Source organism: Molossus molossus, unplaced genomic scaffold (genome assembly GCF_014108415.1).
Source record: "Molossus molossus isolate mMolMol1 unplaced genomic scaffold, mMolMol1.p scaffold_m16_p_15, whole genome shotgun sequence".
Taxonomy (NCBI): Eukaryota; Metazoa; Chordata; class Mammalia; order Chiroptera; family Molossidae; genus Molossus; species Molossus molossus.
The window spans coordinates 44,158,557-44,178,708 of record NW_023425350.1 but is presented as its reverse complement, the minus strand read 5'-3'; positions in this window follow the sequence as shown (position 1 = coordinate 44,178,708).

The following is a 20,152-nucleotide window of genomic DNA, read 5'->3' as shown; positions in this document are numbered from 1 at the left end:
CTCAGTGGTTAGAGCGTCAGCCTGCGGTCCAGAGACACCTGTGTTTGGTTCCCGCTAAGGGCACATATCTCGGTTGCAGTTTGTCCCCGGCCCTGGTTGGCTCGTGTGGGTGGCCGCCACTCGATGTGTCCCTTTCACGTCGATGTTTCTCTCTCTCCCTCCCACTCTATCTGAACAAAAAAATGTCCTCGGGTGAGGATAAAAAAAAAAACAAACTGACATGAAGTTTTAAACATAAAGCCAGGCAAATGTAGAGCATTTTATCGTTTTAAAATTACTTTCACATACACTGTCTCAGTTGTCCCTCTAAGCCAGTGATTTTCAACCAATGTACCACAAGACAATTTTAAATTAATTAATTTTTAATTGAATTTATTGAGGTTATGTTGGTTAATAAAATTATATGGGATTCAAGGATACAATTCTACCGCAAAAAAATGTTAAAATATATAGTACCTGACTATTTAGTCAGGGGTACTGACCTCTTTTCCCTTAGATTGTCAAATTTTTAAATAAATGACAACAGCCAACACAAGAGCCATTGTGATGAATGAATCCAAATTATACCTTTTTTTTTTTGTCAGATTGCCATAAAATATATTTTTTGGTGTGTCACAGAATTTTAGTAATTAGTTTATATGTGCCATGGGATGGATGAGTTGAAAATTGCTGCTGTAAGCAATCCGATGAAGGACAAGCCTTTATTCATAGAAGAGAAATCTGGGGCTCAAAGGTGAGGTCATGACTGTTTAAAAGACACACATTGACCAATGACACAGTTAGGTCACCCTATCTCTGACTCCACCTCCAGTGCTCTTTCTGCTACCTCTGCTGCTTCGTCCTAATGTATGGGTAACCTTCACAGTAGGCATAAACCTGATAAAGATCTTATTATTCTGTCCCTTTTTTCCCCTCATACAAGTTTGCTTTAAAAAAAAACTCCACAGTTAAGAAATCAACCCATGGTCATGCGGGTGGCAGCCACTCGATGTGTCCCTTCACGTCGATGTTTCTCTCTCTCCTTCCTCTCTCTCCTTCCCACTCTATCTGTACAAAAAAATGGAAAAAAATCCTCGGGTGAGGATAAAAAAAAAAAAAAAAAAGAAATCAACCCATAAGCTTTCTGATATAGGTAAAAAATGAAGGAGATGAATCTGTCACCTTGAAGCTTTTATTCATAGGAAATAACTCGGATCAAAACCTAACAGATTCAGCACCTGAAGCTTTCTGTCTCCTTGATGTGATAAAGGTTCAGGCATTTTTTAAATGGGTCTTTTATAATTTATTTTACTGAGTTACTGAATGTTTTAGCAGTCAGATACTGTTTTTAGAGACTTAAAAAACATGAAGTCGATGTTCAAAAATATTTAATATATTAAAATATTCCATCCCACAACTGAATAAATGTACTAAATATCCTTTTCATTTCAAATTTCAACTAATGTTCAAACCCACATCTGAGTTACTTAACAAAACTATGAGTATGTTACTGATGGGTTGGAGCTACTATTCCAGCTTTGTAAAGGATGTGCTACATATTCTCATGGAAAAAAACGGAGTGGCAGGGCTATGTAATGAATATGTGTAGAAAACAAAAGTTGTTGATAAATAGACGTTAAGTTTACGCCCTGGCCGGTTTGGCTCAGCGGTTAGAGCGTCGGCCTGCAGTCCTGAGAGACCCGGGTTCGGTTCCCGCTAAGGGCACATACCTCGGTTGCAGTTTGTCCCCGGCCCTGGTCGGTTGTGCGGGTGGCAGCCACTCGATGTGTTCCTTTCACATCGGTGTTTCTCTCTCTCCCTCCCACTCTACCTGAACAAAAAATGGAAAATATGTCCTCGGGATAAAAAAAAAAAAAAGTAGCCCTGGCCGGTTTGCTCAGCGGTTAGAGCGTCCGCCTGCGGTCCAAAGAGACCCGGGTTCGGTTCCCGCTAAGGGCATGTACCTTGGTTGCAGTTTGTCCCCAGCCCTGGTTGGTCGTGCGGGTGGCAGCCACTCGATGTGTCCCTTTCACATCGATGTTTCCCTCTCTCTCTCTTCCTCTCTCTCCCTCCCACTCTGTCTGTGCAAAAAATGGAAAAGTATCCTCGAATGAGGATAAAAAAAAAAAAAAAAAGTTTTCTAGAATAGTTTTTATATATAGTTTATATAATAGTGTAAGTTTATTAGCCCATTCCTTTTTTTTTTTTTTTTTCATCCTCACCTGAGGATATTTTTCTATTTATCTTCAAATAGAGTGGGAGGGCAGGAGAGGGAGAAACATCAACGTGAGAGGGACAGATCGACTGGTTGCTGCCTGCACGACCCTGACCAAGGCCGGGGAAGAACTGCAACCAAGGTATGTGCCCTTGGCCAGAATCAAACACGGGACTCTTTGGTCCGTGGGCTGACGCCAACGCTCTGACCACTGAGCAAAACCAGCCAGGGCTTCTTTTGAATATTTTTATATCATATATCTAATACATGTTTTGTTGTACTAGCTAGAATTTCTAACATGATATTATAGGAAAATGACTGCAACTTACATCATAAGCAGAAGTTAATTTTCCTTATACAGAAAAAGTTCTGACCAAACACAGAGGAAAAGAACAAGAGAAAAATGAACAAAGAATGTGAATGAACAGTTCAGAAAGAAGGAAATACAAACTGTTAAACATTTAAAAAATGTTAAGCCTTACTTATAATGAGAAAAATGCTGTGGTGCTATTTTTCAACCCTTAGACTGGCAAATAACCAGGAGTTTGTTAACACTGTGTGTTGTGAGTCTGTGGGAAAATAGGTGCTTCATTTACTGCTGGTGGGAATGTAAATTGATTTAATCCCTATAGAGGGCAATTTGGCAATATCTATCAAAATAATAAATGCATATACCCTTTGACCCAGCAATACCAATCTTTGGAATTTATCCTTGGGATATACTTGCACACGTGTTAATTGAACCATGTACAAGATTATTCATTGCAGCATTGTTTGTGATAGCAAAAAAAGAAAAATGTATATATATGGAAACAATCCAAATGTCTATTAATAAAGAACTGGTTAAATAAATTGTCATATATCCATAAAATGGAATACTATGCTGCCAAGAAAGAATGATGAGCTAATGATACAGAAATATCTTCAAGATATAGATTACTAACAAAAAGACAAGGTGCAGAACAGTATATATGGTATGGGTACACTACCTTTTGTGGGGAAAAAAGGGGCAAAATAAGAATGTACGTTTTTATTTGTATATTGGTAAGGAAATTCGGGAATAATGCATAAAGTACTTATAACAGGGATTACCTATGGTAGTCTGGGTGTGAGCCAAGGGAGATAGGAGTGGGAAAATGTAACTGAATCTGCTTTTTATTCTAAATGGTTGAACTGAGAGAACAGACTGATGATTGCCAGAGAAGGGGATTTTGGGGGGATGCTGGGTGACAAAGATGAAGAGATTAAGAACTACAAATTGGTGGTTACAAAATAGTCATGGGGATGTAAAATATAGCATAGGGAATGTAGGCAATAATATTGTAATAACTAAATATGGTACCAGGTGGGTACTTCAAATATCAAGGGGACAACTTCGTAAAGTATATGAATGTCTAACCACTATGCTGTACACCTGAAACTAATACAAAATAATATTGAAAGTAAACTGTAATTGGAAAATAAAATTAACCCTGGCCGGTTTGGCTCAGCAGTTAGAGTGTCAGCCTGCAGACCAGAGAGTCCCTGGTTCGATTCCCGCTAAGAGCACGTACCGTGGTTACAGTTTGTTCCCGGCCCCAGTTGGGGTCGTGTGGGTGGCAACCACTCAGTGTGTCCCTTTCACATTGATGTTTCTCTCTCTCTCTCTTCCTCTTTCTCCCTCCCACTTTATCTGAACAAAAAAATGGAAAAAATGTCCTCGGGGGAGGATAAGAAATAAAATAAAATAAATAAATGTTTGAATTGTGAGAATGCATTATCTATTGAAAAAAATTGAGGAAAACGTGCAAATTAGTTACATACCCAACATTTCAAAAATTTAAATCAATTTTTTTTTTTTTTTTAGTACGTACCCCTAGTGGGAACCAAACCTGGGACTCTCTGGTCCACGGGCTGATGCTCCAACTGCTGAGCCAAACCGGCCAGGGCTAAATCAATTTTTAAATTGGCTATTTTGGGTCCCTTTTAACTTGCTAATGGCATGGTAAAGTGGCTGGACATATTCACAGGGGCTCATTGTGTCACCTGTTGTGTACATATATATGTAGCTTTCTGTTTTGGAGTTAGAAGACCTGGAAAAGCTGAATTTAAATACTGGCTGTGGCCTTAGACAAGATCCTGAACCACCACATGAGGATGTCATGAGGATTGAATGAGGGAGATACTGTACAGGTTGTAGTTCAGAGCCTAGCATATGCCAAGTGGAAAAGCTTGTTTCGTATTTTCTGAGAGTTGGTACTTGCTTCTCCCTCCTCCCAAAGCACCTGTAACCATTTCTCTTCAAAACTCCGTGCTCTGTGGTAGCAGTTTGTTTGCAAGTCTGATCCTTTGAAGGCAGGCAGACACCCCACCTTTTTTTTTTAATTACATGTTTATTTATTTTTTAAAAAACTTATCTTTATTGTTGAATGTATTACAGATGTTCCTTCTATTTCCCCCATTAACCCCCCTCCCTGGTCCTGCCCCCCTCCTGCCTTCCCCACACTATTTTCTGTGTCTACTGCAGACACCCCATCTTACTGAGCTGAATCTCCACAGTGCCCAACACATTGTCTGGCATGTAGTAGGCTGTAGTGGGCACACAATAAATGTGTGTTCCTTCACTCAACAAAAATCTGTGGAGCACCTACTCTTTGGCCAGGTACTGTGATTGCTGCTGAGCATTAAAGAGACACGTGGTCCTGTTGACAGTCTAGCAGTAAGATCAAGACATTAAAAGATGTTTGATTGGTCCTGGCTGGTTTGGCTCAGTGGTAGAGCTTCAGCCCGCGAACCAATGAATCTCGGTTGATTCCGGTCAAGGGCAACGACCTCAGTTGCGGTTCTTCCCTGCCCCTGGTCAGGGTCATGCGGGAGGCACCCAGTGGATGTGTCCCTCTTACAGTAGATGGTTTTTTCTCTCCCTCCCACTCTGTCTGAAGATAAATAGAAAAATATCCTCGGGTGAGGATTAAAAAGAAAAGATACTTGATTGTAGTGGGATGAGTGAGAAGAAGGAACAGTATCTAAAGTACAGTGAGACAGACCCTGCAAGGAGAGGCTAATCTGGGAGTCTCCCTTAGGAACTTTTAGAGAATTGAAAATAAATCTAATTAGGTTGCCAGTATTATGAAAAAGACTACAGGCAGAGGGAACTGCCACCCCAAAGGAAAGGGTTATGCCCTTAGGGAGCCAAAAGGCCAGCAGACCCTTAGGGAATGAGGAGGGAGAAACCACTGCAATGGCCCTGGAGGTAGACTTAATAAAATTTAACACTTCCATGCTTGATACTTGTGGGAGGATGGGTAAAAACTGACGGGATTAAGAAGTACAAATGGGCCATTATAAAAATAGTCACGGAATGTAAGGTACAGCATAGGGAATATAGTCAATAATATTATAATTAGGTATAGTGTCAGATGGGTAGTAGACTTACCAGGGTTATCACTTCATTAGTTACATACATGTCTAATCACTATGCTGTACACTTGAAACTAATATAATATTGTATGTCAACTATAATTGAAAAATAAAACAAAATCATGAAAAAAGAACAATGAGTTTCCATTGAATGATTTTAGGCAAAAGAAAGAATTGATTAGATTTGCATTTCTTAAAATCTTTCTGGCTGTTATGGAATGATTAAGAGGCTTTTATAACTATTGAGGATAATGATAGTGACTAAGTGTTAAATGATTGAATAGATAACCCCAAACAATTCATCACCAATTATATTCAACAGACTAAAAAAAAAAATTTACTTGATTTGCAATATTCTTTTATATTTCACTGAAACTGTATCCTCTTTACTTTAGGAATTCACAGATCTCTTCAAGCTACCGATTATTAACCATTTTTACGATGGTTACCTCTACAGAAAAGTCCTATTACCTGTTGATATAATTTTACTATAGAAAATAACCAAATCTTGAAACTCTGGGGAGACCACATCTGCCCCCACATGTGGAAGGCCAGACAGTCTTCAGTCAACCCTATCCAACTGCCCAATACCACTCCCTGCTACCACCTCACACAATTATTCTACTTAGGAGAAGCCTCAGAGAACTTTATAAGAAAAATTAGCAAGTGTATAGTTCTGGCAGAGGGACAAAAGCAAATATGGAAACTGAGGAGTATCAGAGTAAAGCCAGTTTCTATCTAATTTGTATGATTTTTTCAGTAACTCTTTGACTGCCTTAGCCATCTAGAAATCAGTTTGGGTAACAGGTCAGAAAGTGGTACTCCTGGAATGGTAATGTCATTAGGGAATTTCTGTTCTAACAATAGCTATCTGGTATACTTGGTCTAAGTTAATAGAATTCAAACGATGTAACAACAGATTCCGTTTTACTTATCAAAATAAAAATAACACTAATACACAACTTAAAACTCTAGAATTACTTTTATTTTGTTCTTCATCTTGTAAAAAATTTGACATTATTGCTGATATAGGTGCTAAGTAATAAAATTCTGAATGTCTGTTGAGAAGATTATGACTTTAGGGAAAAATTATCTTTTATTTTTCCTTCCTGTGACATTCTAAAAAAGAGGGGAAAGGCATTGTTTGATAATATAATTAATGTTGTAGATATCAAATGAGGTGCTTCAAGCTATGTAAATCTGAATAAGTAAAAATTCTAAAGATAGCCCAGCTGGTGTGGCTCGGTGGTTGAGTGTCGATCCATGTACCAAGAGGTCGCTGGTTCAATTTCTGGCCAGGGCACATGCCCAGGCTGTGGGTCCAATCCCCAGTGGGGGGCATGCAGGAGGCGGCCAATCGATGTTCTCTCTCATCGATGTTTCTATCTCTCTTTCCCTCTCCCTTCCTCTCTCTCTGTCTAATATCAATAAAGAAAAAAAAATTCTAAAGACAATGATCAAGATTTTAAATGTCTTTTTAAAACTCATTCTCTCATCAGAAGGAGAGACTGTAAACACCATCTGAAAGTGAGTCTCAAATGCTGAAATATCCTTTCAGAGTGACTTGATGACTTTGAGAAGTGCCCACTGTGACAAAAGTATTCTTTGACTCTGAGGGGTAGCTATTTGGTAATTATATAGAAGTTAATATTTTTTTAAACCTAGGGAAACACTTTCTTTTTCTTTTTCTTTTATTTTCAGATATAGCAGGAGGGAGAGAGAGAGAGAAACATGGATGTGAAAGAGACACATCGACTGGTTGTCACCCACATGACCCCAACAGGGGCCGGGGACAAACTGCAACCCAGGTACGTGCCCTTTGCAGGAACTGAACCCAGGTCTCTCTGGTCCACGGGCCGGTGCTCTAACCACTGAGCAACCGGCCAGAGTGGGAAACACTTTCTTTTGATGAAGTGACAAACATTATGTCTCACTAATCTGTAAAAGCCAATTTGTCATGGTTACAGTTTATCAATCAAATAAAAGATGAGTCAAGAGAGCAGTGCGTCTTTGGAATACCTGAGAGTGCCTGGTCCCATGGACTGTACACAGATTCAGAAAACACCTGGTGAGTGATTAATAATAATGATGATGATGATATGTATGGAGTGATTATCATGTGGTGGGGACTCTGAAGCAAGCTTTACAAGTATTACATGTATAAATACCAATTCTCACAATGACCCTAGGAAGTAGGTTCTGTTGTTATCTTAATTTTATAGATGGGGAGGCTGGATTACAAAGAATATGGAGAACTTGAACAAAATCACGGAGCTGGAATTCAATCAAATATCTGCCCCTAGAGTCTTTAATCACTGCTGTTTCTTAAATATGGGATGATGAAAGTTGAAGTTTTCAAGCAATAGACCATAGCCTGTTACTTTAATGGCTCCTTTAAAATTTAAATATAATAGAATGGAACAGAAAATAACAGAGTGCATGGTAGTAAAGGTAAGTAATGTTTCATAAAACTACTGTCATTTATGTATAGACATATAAACAATCTACTGCACAGTATCAAATGAAAAAATACATTACAAAGCCTGATTCACAGATATGAAACTAACAGAATCAGTTTTCCAAAAAGGGAAGCTATCACAGCTGGCTTATTTTTCCTGCAAAACCTAAAAATGCATTGGTTCAAATTTTTTTTTTTTTCATCTTAGAACAGCTCATATTGCCCAGCCAGTGTGGCTCAGTGGATTGAGCGTCAGTTCTATGGTCTGAGAGGTCCTGGTTCGATTCCCAGTAAGGGCACATGCCTGGGCTTCAGGCTGGATTCCCAGTAGGAGGCATGCAGGAGGCAGCCAATTGATACATCTGTCTCAGATCGATGTTTCTATCTCTCTCTCCCTTCTTCTCTCTCTAAAAAATTAATAATAAAAACATATAAGAAAAAAAGCAGCATATATTTATCTCACAGTTTATGTGGGTCAGCAGAGCAGTCATTTATTTGTAGACAAGTACATGTGGATTGGGTCACAATGTAAAATGTATTTTTTACTGTGGGTTGGGGTAAAAAAATCTTTGCAAGCCCACTAACCTTAATTATCAAAAGCAACAAAATTGAATTGATAGTCCTTAAGTTCTTTTTACCAAATAATTAAATTGTAAGAAGTGTGAGAAAGAACATTTAAATTTTATCTATTATTTTAAAATTTAACCAACTGCTCAGCCCGTGTGGCTCAGTGGATTGAGCATTGTCCCATGAACTGAGAAGTCCCAGTTCAATTCCTGGTCAGGGCACATGCCTGGGGTTGTGGGCTTGATCCCCAGTAGGGGACGTGCAGGAGGCAGCCAATCAATGTATCTCTCTCACGTTGATGTTTCTATCTCTCTTTCCCTTCCTCTCTCTCTAAAAAAAATAAAAAAATAAAAACTTGACCACCAGATAGTTGAAGAAAAAACTCTAGAATTAGAAGTAGAGAAAAATTTAAGACCATAAAATCAATAATTTGAGATTTCATATGATGAAGTATTTATTTCCCAATTAAAATAAAAATTTGAACATCAAAGTTCAAACTATTCCTATCTTTGGTTCTTTTTTAACTTTTCAATCAAGTATAGTTGAACTGATGCTTTTTTTTCTCAGTTTAATTTTGCAGGTAAAATATGATAGCTATGATATTTTCCCTTTTTGGAAAACTGAATCTGTTAGTTTCATATCTGTAAATCAGGCTTTGTAGTGTACTTTTTCTTTTTTTATTTTATTTATTTATTTATTTTGGTACGTGCCCTTAACAAGAACCAAACCTGGGACTCTCTGGTCTGCAGGTCGATGCTCCAACCGCTGAGCCAAACCGGCCAAGGCATGCTTTTATGTTTTAAACAGTAATCTATCCATCTCAGTTTATCATGAAGAGTTACACAAATGGAAAAATGAATTAAATGCCATTGTGACTTTCTTATTAGTGTGTTATGGTTAATCATGGCCTTGTTTTAAAATGTTTTTGACAGGACACTGAACTTTGAAATTTAAACTTTTGTCATCACTTCTTTGTGGAAATAAGTAAAGGTTGACGAATAAAAGCTTTCATTATGTAGACTAAATGTGTTTATTATGTTAACTGTTGAGATTATTGCTGATTTCCAGTAATGGGCTATTGATTAACTATAATGACCTCCTTCACCATCTCCGACAAATCTTTTTGTGGGTTGGTTTGCCCTGGAACTTCATGAAATATAGTTCAATATTTTATGAGTTACAAGAGGATTTTCAGGAATCTGAAAAGCATACAGGATTTTTCTCTATGGAAGCATAGAGAACATTGTTTCTGACATTTCCGACATTCTAAGTGACAAGATTTCTCCAAATAGATGTAGCATAAAATAGTATATGATATACTTTTACATTGCTTTGGACAAGAGGTCTCTATGTGATATGATGCTAAGTGGCTGGTTGCACAGACTTTTCTCATTGTACAGATTGTGTAAAATGAGATCCTTTTAAGCATTTGCTTTAACATAAAGAGTCTTCTTCCTTCCAATAGGAAATTTTATAAATTGATTATATTTGCCTTTTTTGTTTTTAATTCTCACCAGAGAACAGGCTTTATTGATTTGAGAGAGAGAGAGAGGAAGAAAGAGGGATTGAAAGAGACACATCAGTTGGTTGCCTCCCACACGGGGATTCCGCAACCTGGCCATGCACCCTGACCAGGACCTGCAACCTTTCGGTGCGTGGACAGTGCTCCAACCGAGCCATACAGGCCAGAGTTATATTTGCCTTTTTTGACAGCAGGAAGACTCCACCAAGCTAGCCTTTTCTGTCCTTTTTCAGGCCTAAGGTGACTACATTAATAAGAGTCTTTTATAAGTGTAAATTGTGTCCCTGGCCGGTTTGGCTCAGCGGTTAGAGCGTTGGCCTGCGGTCTGGAGAGACTCGGGTTCGGTTCCCGCTAGGGGCACCTCTGTTGCGGTTTGTCCCCGGCCCTGATTGGGTTGTTTGGGTGGTGACCACTCGATGTGTTCCTTTCACATTGATGTTTCTCTCTCTCTCTCTCTCCCTCCCACTCTATCTGAACAAAATATCGAAAAAAGATGTCCTCGGGTGAGGATAAAAAAAAAGGAATTAGAAAAATAAAAGAGTTTATAAGTGTAAATTGTGTGAGTTTGATGTATGTATATATGTATGTATGTATGTATGTATTTATTTATTTATTTTGCTTTTTAGAGAAAGAGAAACATCAATTTGTTGCTTCGCCCATCTAGAGCACTCATTTGTTGTCTCCAACACATGCCCTGACCGGGGATCAAATCACAACCTTGGCACATCCTCCAACAAACTGAGCTAACCAGCCAAGGCTGTTTTGTTTTGTTTTTAAGAGTAAAGATTTATCCGCTCTATCTTGTGTATAGCATTAAAGTTTTATTCATTCATTCATTCATTCATTCATCTATTAATTCAACAAATATTTATTGAACACCTAATCTACAGGTAAGTACCACAGGTAACTTAATGGAATACAAAGACATGTACTGCAGAGTTCTGCTCTTCAGAAGTTTATCATTTGGTTGGGAAGAAAATTCTACCCCCTTAACATTTCTTGAATCTTTCTACTTAGTGCCATCCTTAAACTGCTGAGTTAGTTCAGGCCACTACCAGCTCTCCCTTGGTTTCTAACATATTTCCTTGTCTACACATTTATTCTTCACAATGTGCTTTCTAAAATGCTGATCTAATCACTCCCTTTCCTAAAACCCTTTAATGACTCACTTTTGTCCTCAGGGTAAAGTCTAAATTATCAAAGTGGCTGGATCTGGCCTCACTTCTCTCCTTTGTCCATCTTCAGTCATTTACTTTCTTCAAACATGTTTTGCAGCCATTCTGAATTCCTTTCAGAGTCCCTAATTTACCATGCTTGACTCTCCTCCTGTTACTCTCCCTGCTTGAAATGTCATCTGTAGATACGTGCTCATTAATTCATTGATTCACTCAAAACATCTTTTATTAAGGGTGTCTATGTGTCCAGCCCTGTATATCATCCTGAAATTTCCCATTGCAGTCAGGAGCCACATGTGTAAGTGGGCCGTAATACTGCAGTGGGCCAGTACCAGGATGAGTGCAAGCACAGGGACTGTGGGGGCCATAGATAAACCCAATCCAGGAAATCAGTGAAGGTGCTGGAGGGAGGAAGGGAGAGAAGAGTAGTCTGGATTGAGGAAGCAGCATATGTAAAGGCCCAGGGCTGAGAGCCTGTTATTCTGGGAAATGGCAATTATGTGGCCTGAGTAGACGGTGTGCAAGCCCCAGAGCAGGAGCAAGACCAGGAAAGCAAGACCCAGTCACTAAGGGCCTTACACAATGTACTAGGGAGTTGGGGTTTCTTTTCTTGTAAAGTGATGGGGAGCCACGGAAGGACTTTTTAAAAGTGGAAGGGAGGGATGGGAGAGCTGGAGAGGAGAAGGAAGGACAGCATGGTCACATTTGTGTGTTTTTTTTTAATTAACACTCTAGTAGCATTGCTAGTAAAAGCGGTGAGTTGTCACGGATTGCTTAAATGAATAAACACAGTCCTGAATTGGGAGGGGAAAAAAAATCACCTGAAAAGTTTCAGGGCTGCCTTATGAAGCTAAGGCCATTGATTAGCATGTAACAAAGTTTAAATTACAGCCTGGCCGGTGTGGCTCACTGGTTGAGCATCAACCCATGCACCAAAAGGTCACTGGTTCGAGTCCCGGTCAAGGCACATGTCCTGGTTGTGGGCCCGATCCCCAGTGCGGGGCATGCAGGAGGTAGCCAATAGATGTTCTCTCTCATCAACGTTTCTATTTCTCTCTCCCTTTCCTTTCCTCTCTCTCTAAAAGATCAATAAAAAATATATATTAAGAAAACGTTTAAGTTACATAAATGCATGCTAGTTTAAATTTCTCCTATTTTAATAAATTCAAGAGTGAGTCTTTGAGGGCAGGACTTCTGCCTGACTTATTCCCTACCATATCTTCATCACCTACAACAGAATCTAGCATGGAGTAGATTATCAATTAATATTTTTTTACCAAGTGACTCTGAAATGTCTTCAAATACCTATTCTAACATCATTCAATGAAAATAATTCCCTGACCGGCTGATGTGGCTCAGTGGTTGAGCATTGACCCACGTACCAAAAGGTTGCTGGTTTGAGTCCTAGTCAGGGCACATGCCCAGGTTGTGGGCCCAATTCCCAGGGGGGCCATGCAGGAGGCAGCCAATTGATGTTCTCTCTCATCAATGTTTCCATCTCTCTTTCTCCCTTCCTCTCCTCTAAAATCAATAAAGAAAAAATAATTTAAAAAAAAAAAAAAAGCCTTGGCTGGTTTGGCTCAGCTGCAGAGCATCAGCTCACGAACCAATGAGTCACGGGTTCGATTCCAGCCAAGGCCACGTACCTCGGTTGCTGTTTGTCCCCTGCCCTGGTCGTGCTGGAGGCAACCAGTCAATGTGTTTCTCCCACATTGATGTTCCTCTCTCTCTCTCTCTCTCTCTTTCCCCCTCCCACTCTATCTGAAGATAAATAGAAAAATAACCTCGGTTGAGGGTTAAAAATAAAAAAGATGCCATGGCCGATTTGGCTCAGTGGTTGGAGTGTCAGCCTGCAGACCAAGAGTCCCAGGTTTAGTTTCCACTTGGGGCACGTACCAAAAAAAAGAAAAAAAAATTTTTGAAAATAACTCTGGTATTTAAAAAAGCCAACAATACAACTCACCCTGGCCAGTTTGGCTCAGCGGTTAGAGCGTCAGCCTGCGGTCTGGAGAGACCCGGGTTCGGTTCCCACTAAGGGCACGTACTTCGATTGCAGTTTGTCCCCGGCCCTGGTTGGTCGTGCGGGTGGCAACCACTTGATGTGTCCCTTCACGTCGATCTTTTTCTCTCTCTCCCTTCCTCTCTCTCCCTCCCACTCTATCTGTACAAAAAATGGAAAAATATCCTCGGGTGAGGAAAAAAAAAAAGCCAACAATACAACTAAATTAACTTATTAAAGATAACATGTTCAAATTTATGAAACTGTGCAATTACTCAGAAACGATTATAGATCCAATTATAGGAAAAATTACATCTGAAGAAAATAAATTTATCACCTGGTCTTTTTCTGTCAAGGGAACTAATTTTTTTTTTTTCCCCATTTATCTTCAGATAGAGCAGGAGGGAGAGAGGGGGGAAGAGTGAGAGAGAGAAACATCGATGTGAGAGAGACACATAGAGAGGTTGCCACCCACACAACCCCAACCGGTGCAGGGACAAACCACAACTGAGGTACGTGCCCTTAGCGGGAACCGAACCCGGGACTCTCAGGTCCGCTCTAACCACTGAGCCAAACCGACCAGGGCTAAAATGTTTTTCTTATTGTTGTATCTCCAGTCCCAGCACAGTACATGTCACATGGTGGCACCCAAAATATTAGTTAAATACATGATATCTGAATAAGTATAGAGAATGCTTCCTTAAGGCAAACACAAAATCCCTAATAGAAAATTTGCTGTACTTCTATTTATCTGCTCTAATCTTAAAAAGAAAGGAACACACAGAAGTTCAGGGTTGTCAGAAAAAACCTTAGGAACCTTTAAACGGTTCGATCACTTCCCAGACGGTGAAGAGCTCTGCCTATCTTATTAAGGGGGATAATCCAGATCTCCTGATTTCAGACATTTTTTACTGTCCCATTTTGCAACTTCAATTTTGGTGGCAACATTTATAAGAATATTATAATTCAGAATATTAATTGATCATGTGAAACCTACTTTGTTTGTACAGCTCAAATGTTTCTCTCTGCTCTGCAGAGTTACTATAGAGAGCATACAACTCCTGCAGGAGCAGAATTTGGAACACAGATGTGGAATTCATAAATGAAGGTGTTTTTGTCCCTCAAGTAAACCTTGTTTTTCTGTATGCCAGTTATTTCCACAGTATAAGTTGTTTGGCTGCTGTATTCAACAACCAATGAAGTTTATGTTGTACATGAGACCTTGGGGATTTCATGTTCACCAATCAAAGTAAATTATCTTATGCCCTCCTACCAAGAACCTCATAATGACTTTCTGACAGATGCCTTTCCAGATCTGCTTGAGTTTCTACTTTCCTCTCTAGATTCCACGACAGACAGAGATTGTCTTTGAAGCTTCATTTACTCTGTCTTCTCTCACTGGTCCTCTTTCTGTCTCTTCAAGTCTCTTTAGTGGACTTCTTTTTTTCCTTTAGACACCCTGATCTCATAAGAAATATGCTTGCAGAGGTCTCATTCCCACTAAAGCGTAAATAGCTGAAACCACTCTCCGCACCCCACACCATTCATTTGAGAGAAAAACCAGAAGGGAGAAATGACACCTGCCTCTGTCTGCAGTTCTGCATCTCTAAAGGCAGAGACTAGCAGACAATTCTAGGAGTGCCCCAATGGCCTTAGAGCTGCCTCCAGTCCTTTGGGTTCTCTCTAGTTGAGGCCTTAGTGGAGAAGGAAGGGAAGCCCTGCTCCTCTCTTCTTCTTCCCAGGCTATAGAAGGGCACTCACGTCTGCCTTGAGAATTCAGACAGAGGGTTCTGATGGCCCAACTGAACTCCTTTTTTTTAAAAAAAAACTTTTTTTCTTTATTGATTTTATAGAGATAGGAAGGGAGAGGGAGGAGAGAGACAGAAACATCGATGAGAGAGAACATTGATTGGCCATCTCCTGCATGCCCCTCACTGGGGATTTGGCCTAGGCGTGTGCCCCTCTTGGTGCACGGGTCGATGATCAACCACTGAGCCACATCGGCCGGGCCCAACTGAACTCCTTAACAGAAGTACTTGGAAGGCTGGGAGCTAAACAGGCTGCATCCTACATTCTCAGTGAGGTGTGGGGGATAGATGAACTCCTGATGGAAAGATGATCAGGAGTGTGTGTGAACTTCCAACTGTCCCCTTGCTTCTCTATCATAGGCTTACTTCGAGGACTAGGTTTTGTGTTTTTGTATCTTTCTCTAGCATCAGAACTGATACTCATATAAGACAAGACTGGGCAAATTCTTCTGATACAACTGAGTGATGAACTCCATTGACTTGCCTCCAGTCTTTTTCAGCTGTAGTAGTGAAAGCATGAACTCAGAAAACTAAGGCCCTGGATTTTGAAAATGCTAAATATAATAGGCTCAGGATGTTGGGGGCTCTCCAAAACCCTTAACTAATCTGTATGTAGCACGGATTCCTTGATCTCTTGGCCTACTCGCTTTCCAATCAGAAAACTGAAATCTTTGCACAAAATGAGGAGATTTGTACCCAGGTGAGGTGGGAAGAAACTGGAACTATTTATAGTTGTGTCATTCATAATACCCTATTCTTCCTTCTCATACCTTCCTTTAGTTGAGTTTATAGGTTTATCATAAAGGTGATGCCTCTGCCTGAAAGAGCACAAATTGCAACCTGGGTAATTACATCTGTGATCTTCACTATCTCCCACCTCACCACCTCTGAAGGCCAACCTGGCACTGTTTTCTAGTTCCTCAGCCTGGCAAGTCTGTGAACTTGTTTTGACTCGGCCTCCTGGATAGCATATGGTTCTTGCTAAACCGGCACCTCCCAGCCTATGACTGCACACCCCCAGCCACCCTGCCAACTGCTGCAGTGGCCCACGTGTTGCTACTCTGCTGCAGCCTCAGCTTCACAGACCCTTGCTCATTTTATTAGCTCACCCTGTGTTGTTCTTCTCTTTCCAGATTCACTACAAAACCCTTGTTGGGGAATCCTATTGTTACCTAGTAATGAAAGAAGTGTTGCTTGTCATGACGTAAATACAATCTGGAAGGAAAAGAATGTGTAGTGCATTAATAGAGCACAGAAATTATTATTTAGGTTCTACACAAAACCTATAGTTGATTATCAGGCAAACTACTTTCTATGTGCTCTTTGATATATAATTTGATTTATGTAGGAAAGACAAATATTTTCAAATACTTAAGTTTTCATGGACCTCAGAATAGGCTAAGCTTTAAAAAAAATATTACAACATATCAAGCCCAGCTGGTGTGACTCACAAGTTGAGCATCGATCCATGCACCAAGAGGTCACTGGTTCGATTCCCAGTCAGGGCACATGCCCACATTGTGGGCCCGATCCCCAGTGCGGGGCATGCAGGAGGCAGCCAATTGATGTTCTCTCTCATCGATGTTTCTCTCTCTCTCTCCCTCTCCCTCTAAAATCAATAAAGAAAAAAATAATAAAACATATTAAAATACTTTTACAGCCCTCGCCAATGTGACTCAGTTAGTGGAGCGTGATCCTGTGCACCAAAAGGTCATTAGTTTGCTTCCTAGTCAGGGCACATGCCCAGGTTGTAGGCTCCATCTTCAGTGGGGGGCATGCAGGAGGCAGTCGATGTGTTTCTTTCTCTCTCACATTGATGTTTCTCTTTCTCTTACTCTAAAAAAAAGTAAAAACATACTATATATATATATATATATATATATATATATATATATATATATGTATCATCCTCACCCGAGGACATTTTTTGCATTTATTTTCAGATAGAGCAGGAGGGAGAGAGGAAGAAAGAGAGAGAGAGAAACAACGATGTAAGAGAAACTGGATGCCACCCACACGACCCCAACCAGGGCTGGGGACAAACTGCAATCAAGGTACATACCCTAAGCGGGAACCGAATCTGGGACTCTCTGGTCTGCGGGTTGACGCTCTAACTGCTGAGCCAAACCAACCAGGGCTAAAAACATATTTTTTAAAAATTATACTTTTTACAGCCCTGACCAGGTGGGTCAGTTGGTTGTGGTGTCATTCCATACAACAAAAGGTTGTGGGTTCTATTTCTAGTCAGGGCACATACCTAGGTTGCAGGTTCAATCCCAGTTCGGATGCATACGGGAGGCAAACAATCTATGTTCCTCTCTCACATCTATGTTTCTTTTTCTCTCTTTCTCTTTCTCAAACAAAAGAAAAATCAATAAACATATCCTCCTCAAGTGAGGATTTTTTTTTTTTTTATCCTCACCCGAGGACATTTTTCCATTTTTTGTTCAGGTAGAGCGGGAGGGAGAGAGAGGAACACAGAGAGAGAGAAACATCGATGTGAAAGGGACACATCGAGTGGCTGCCACCCGCACGACCGACCAGGGCCAGGGACAAACTGCAACCTCGCAAACCGGCCAGGACTCAAGTGAGGATTTTAAAAAACATCTTTACAAAGTATGTTCAATAGGCTATATCTCTATAGGCAAGTGGTTCTCAACCTTCCTAATGCCGTGACCCTTTAATACAGTTCTTCATGTTGTGGTGACCCCCAACCATAAAATTATTTTTGTTGCTACTTCATAACTGTAATTTTTCTACTGTTATGAATTGCCACCGGAAATATGTGTTTTCCCATGGTATTAGGCGACCTTTGTGAAAGGGTTGTTCGACCCCCAAAGGGGTCGCGACTCACAGGTTGAGAACCCTTGCTATAGGTAAAAAAAGTGTTGTGAAATAATTATCTGGATAAATCAGGGAAAAAAATCATTTTAGTTTGAATTTATATTGTCATACATTTTCTGTGTTCCTAGTGTTTATAGTCCAACCCAAATTTCACTGTATATAAGAATTTTTTAAATCTTGATTTTTATTTTATTAAACACTCAAAATTTAGAATTTTGAATTTGCTTTGGCTTGCTTCTAATTTATTTATGACTGTCTACACATACAAAACACCTGGCAAATAGTACAAACTGATAAATGGTAAATTTACCAGGGAATTTTCTTATAAACAACTACTACTACTTGATTTCTAGCAGAGTACTTTATTCAACCAGAAAAAAAACAGTAAGTGTCCAAGATTCAGAGCCTTGTAATGAAGCCCCTTAGCAACTTCCAAATGTATTATGGAGGTTTTTTCTTTTGTTTTTGTTTTTTGGAAAGTGTTGAAATTTTCTTTTAACTTTTATTAGCATTTATTTGATGAATTTACTTCTGGGCCATAAGTTCTTTTTTCTTCATTTTCTTCTGGGATAATTTATTCTTCTTCGTAACATCCTCTGCTGATTTAGGATCAATCTGCTCTTTTTCAGTAGGATTCTCTCAATATGGCAGGGAGAGTCATGTATGGGTTAATTAGCCCACGAGCTCTGTAAATTTTGCACCGTTTCTTGGGAGCTTTGTTCACTTGGGTGTGTTCAATGACCAGAAAATCGACATCTAAACCCATAAATGTTCAGCATCACACTCTGTATTTTTAAACATGTGCAGCAAAAATTCAGCACTGTCTTTGGGCCACTGACCCTGTGCCCTGCTTAACCTGAACACACCTATTAACTCCATCATTGTAATGATGAAATGGCACACACTACTTCTGTAAAGTGACATTCTTCAGATATTTTGTAGCTTTTTTAATATGCATACCCTTGAAGGCCAGAGCAGTTTCAGGAGTGTTCTTAAAGTGAACATATAAATTTGAACCTCTTGATTTGCATGATTTTGTGAAGTTTTCTGGGTCAAGTGAATAGCGAACCATTTTCAGAGTTTACTTCAGGCCACTTCTGGTAAGAGAAAGAAAAGAATTTTCATAGGACTTTTTCATTCCATGAGCAACCTCCTCATCTTTTTTCTCTCCAATTTCCTCAAAGTGTAAAGACATAGGAAGAGGAGGAATATATATATATGTATGTACAAACAAAATTTGTTTATACTTCTATGCAATTGACAACTACCATAACAGGAACTTGTAGAGAAGGATTTATGATCTCATACTTATATATATATATATTGTTTTCTACATTTATATTTTCGATAAATGGCATCATGCCTCATCTATAGAGGATTAGAATTACTGAAATAACAACTATAATGGCCCATATAATTATGTAACATTTTTCACATTGCTTTTCACGTATTATTTATTTGAAAATCTTCAGATTTTAGTTATATTACAAAGAAAGAGTTGTACTGGCAAATCATGCTAGACCATTCTTAAAAAAATATTCCATGAATTGTGGCAGCTTTCAAAATGCCTGAGCAAATGTAGCTGTTTTAAAATAAATCTTTTGCTTTGCAACATTTCTCAGGGTAAAGATAATAGAATGGTTAAATAAATATTAAATAAATAACTTCTAGGATTTATACTCTTTTTCTTTGGGATTTGCCCATAGCTCTAAAATACAGCTCTTTAAATACACTTTAAGAGAACTTGAAAGTTTGTGATTCAGTCAAATTAGAATAAAGCTCTTTTTAATTTAATTAATTTATTTATTTATCCTCACCCAAGGACATTTTTTGATATTTTGTTCAGATAGAGTGGGAGGGAGAGAGAAAGAAAGAAACATTGACGTGAAAGAGATACATCGAATGGTTGCCACCTGCACGACCCAACCAAGGTACATGCCCTTAGTGGGAACCGAACCCGGGTCTCTCTGGACCGCAGGCCGACACTCTAACCGCTGAGCCAAACTGACCAGGGCTTTCTCCCAATGTTTTAAAATTTATCCAAATGAAACAAAATAAACAACCAAAAGAGTATATTTTTTCCAGAAAATTTTATACTTTGTTCATTCAGTTAGTCATTCATTTTTTACGGGGTATACTTGTATACTTTTCCCTTTATTTTTAAATACCTTAACTTTCTGTGTTCA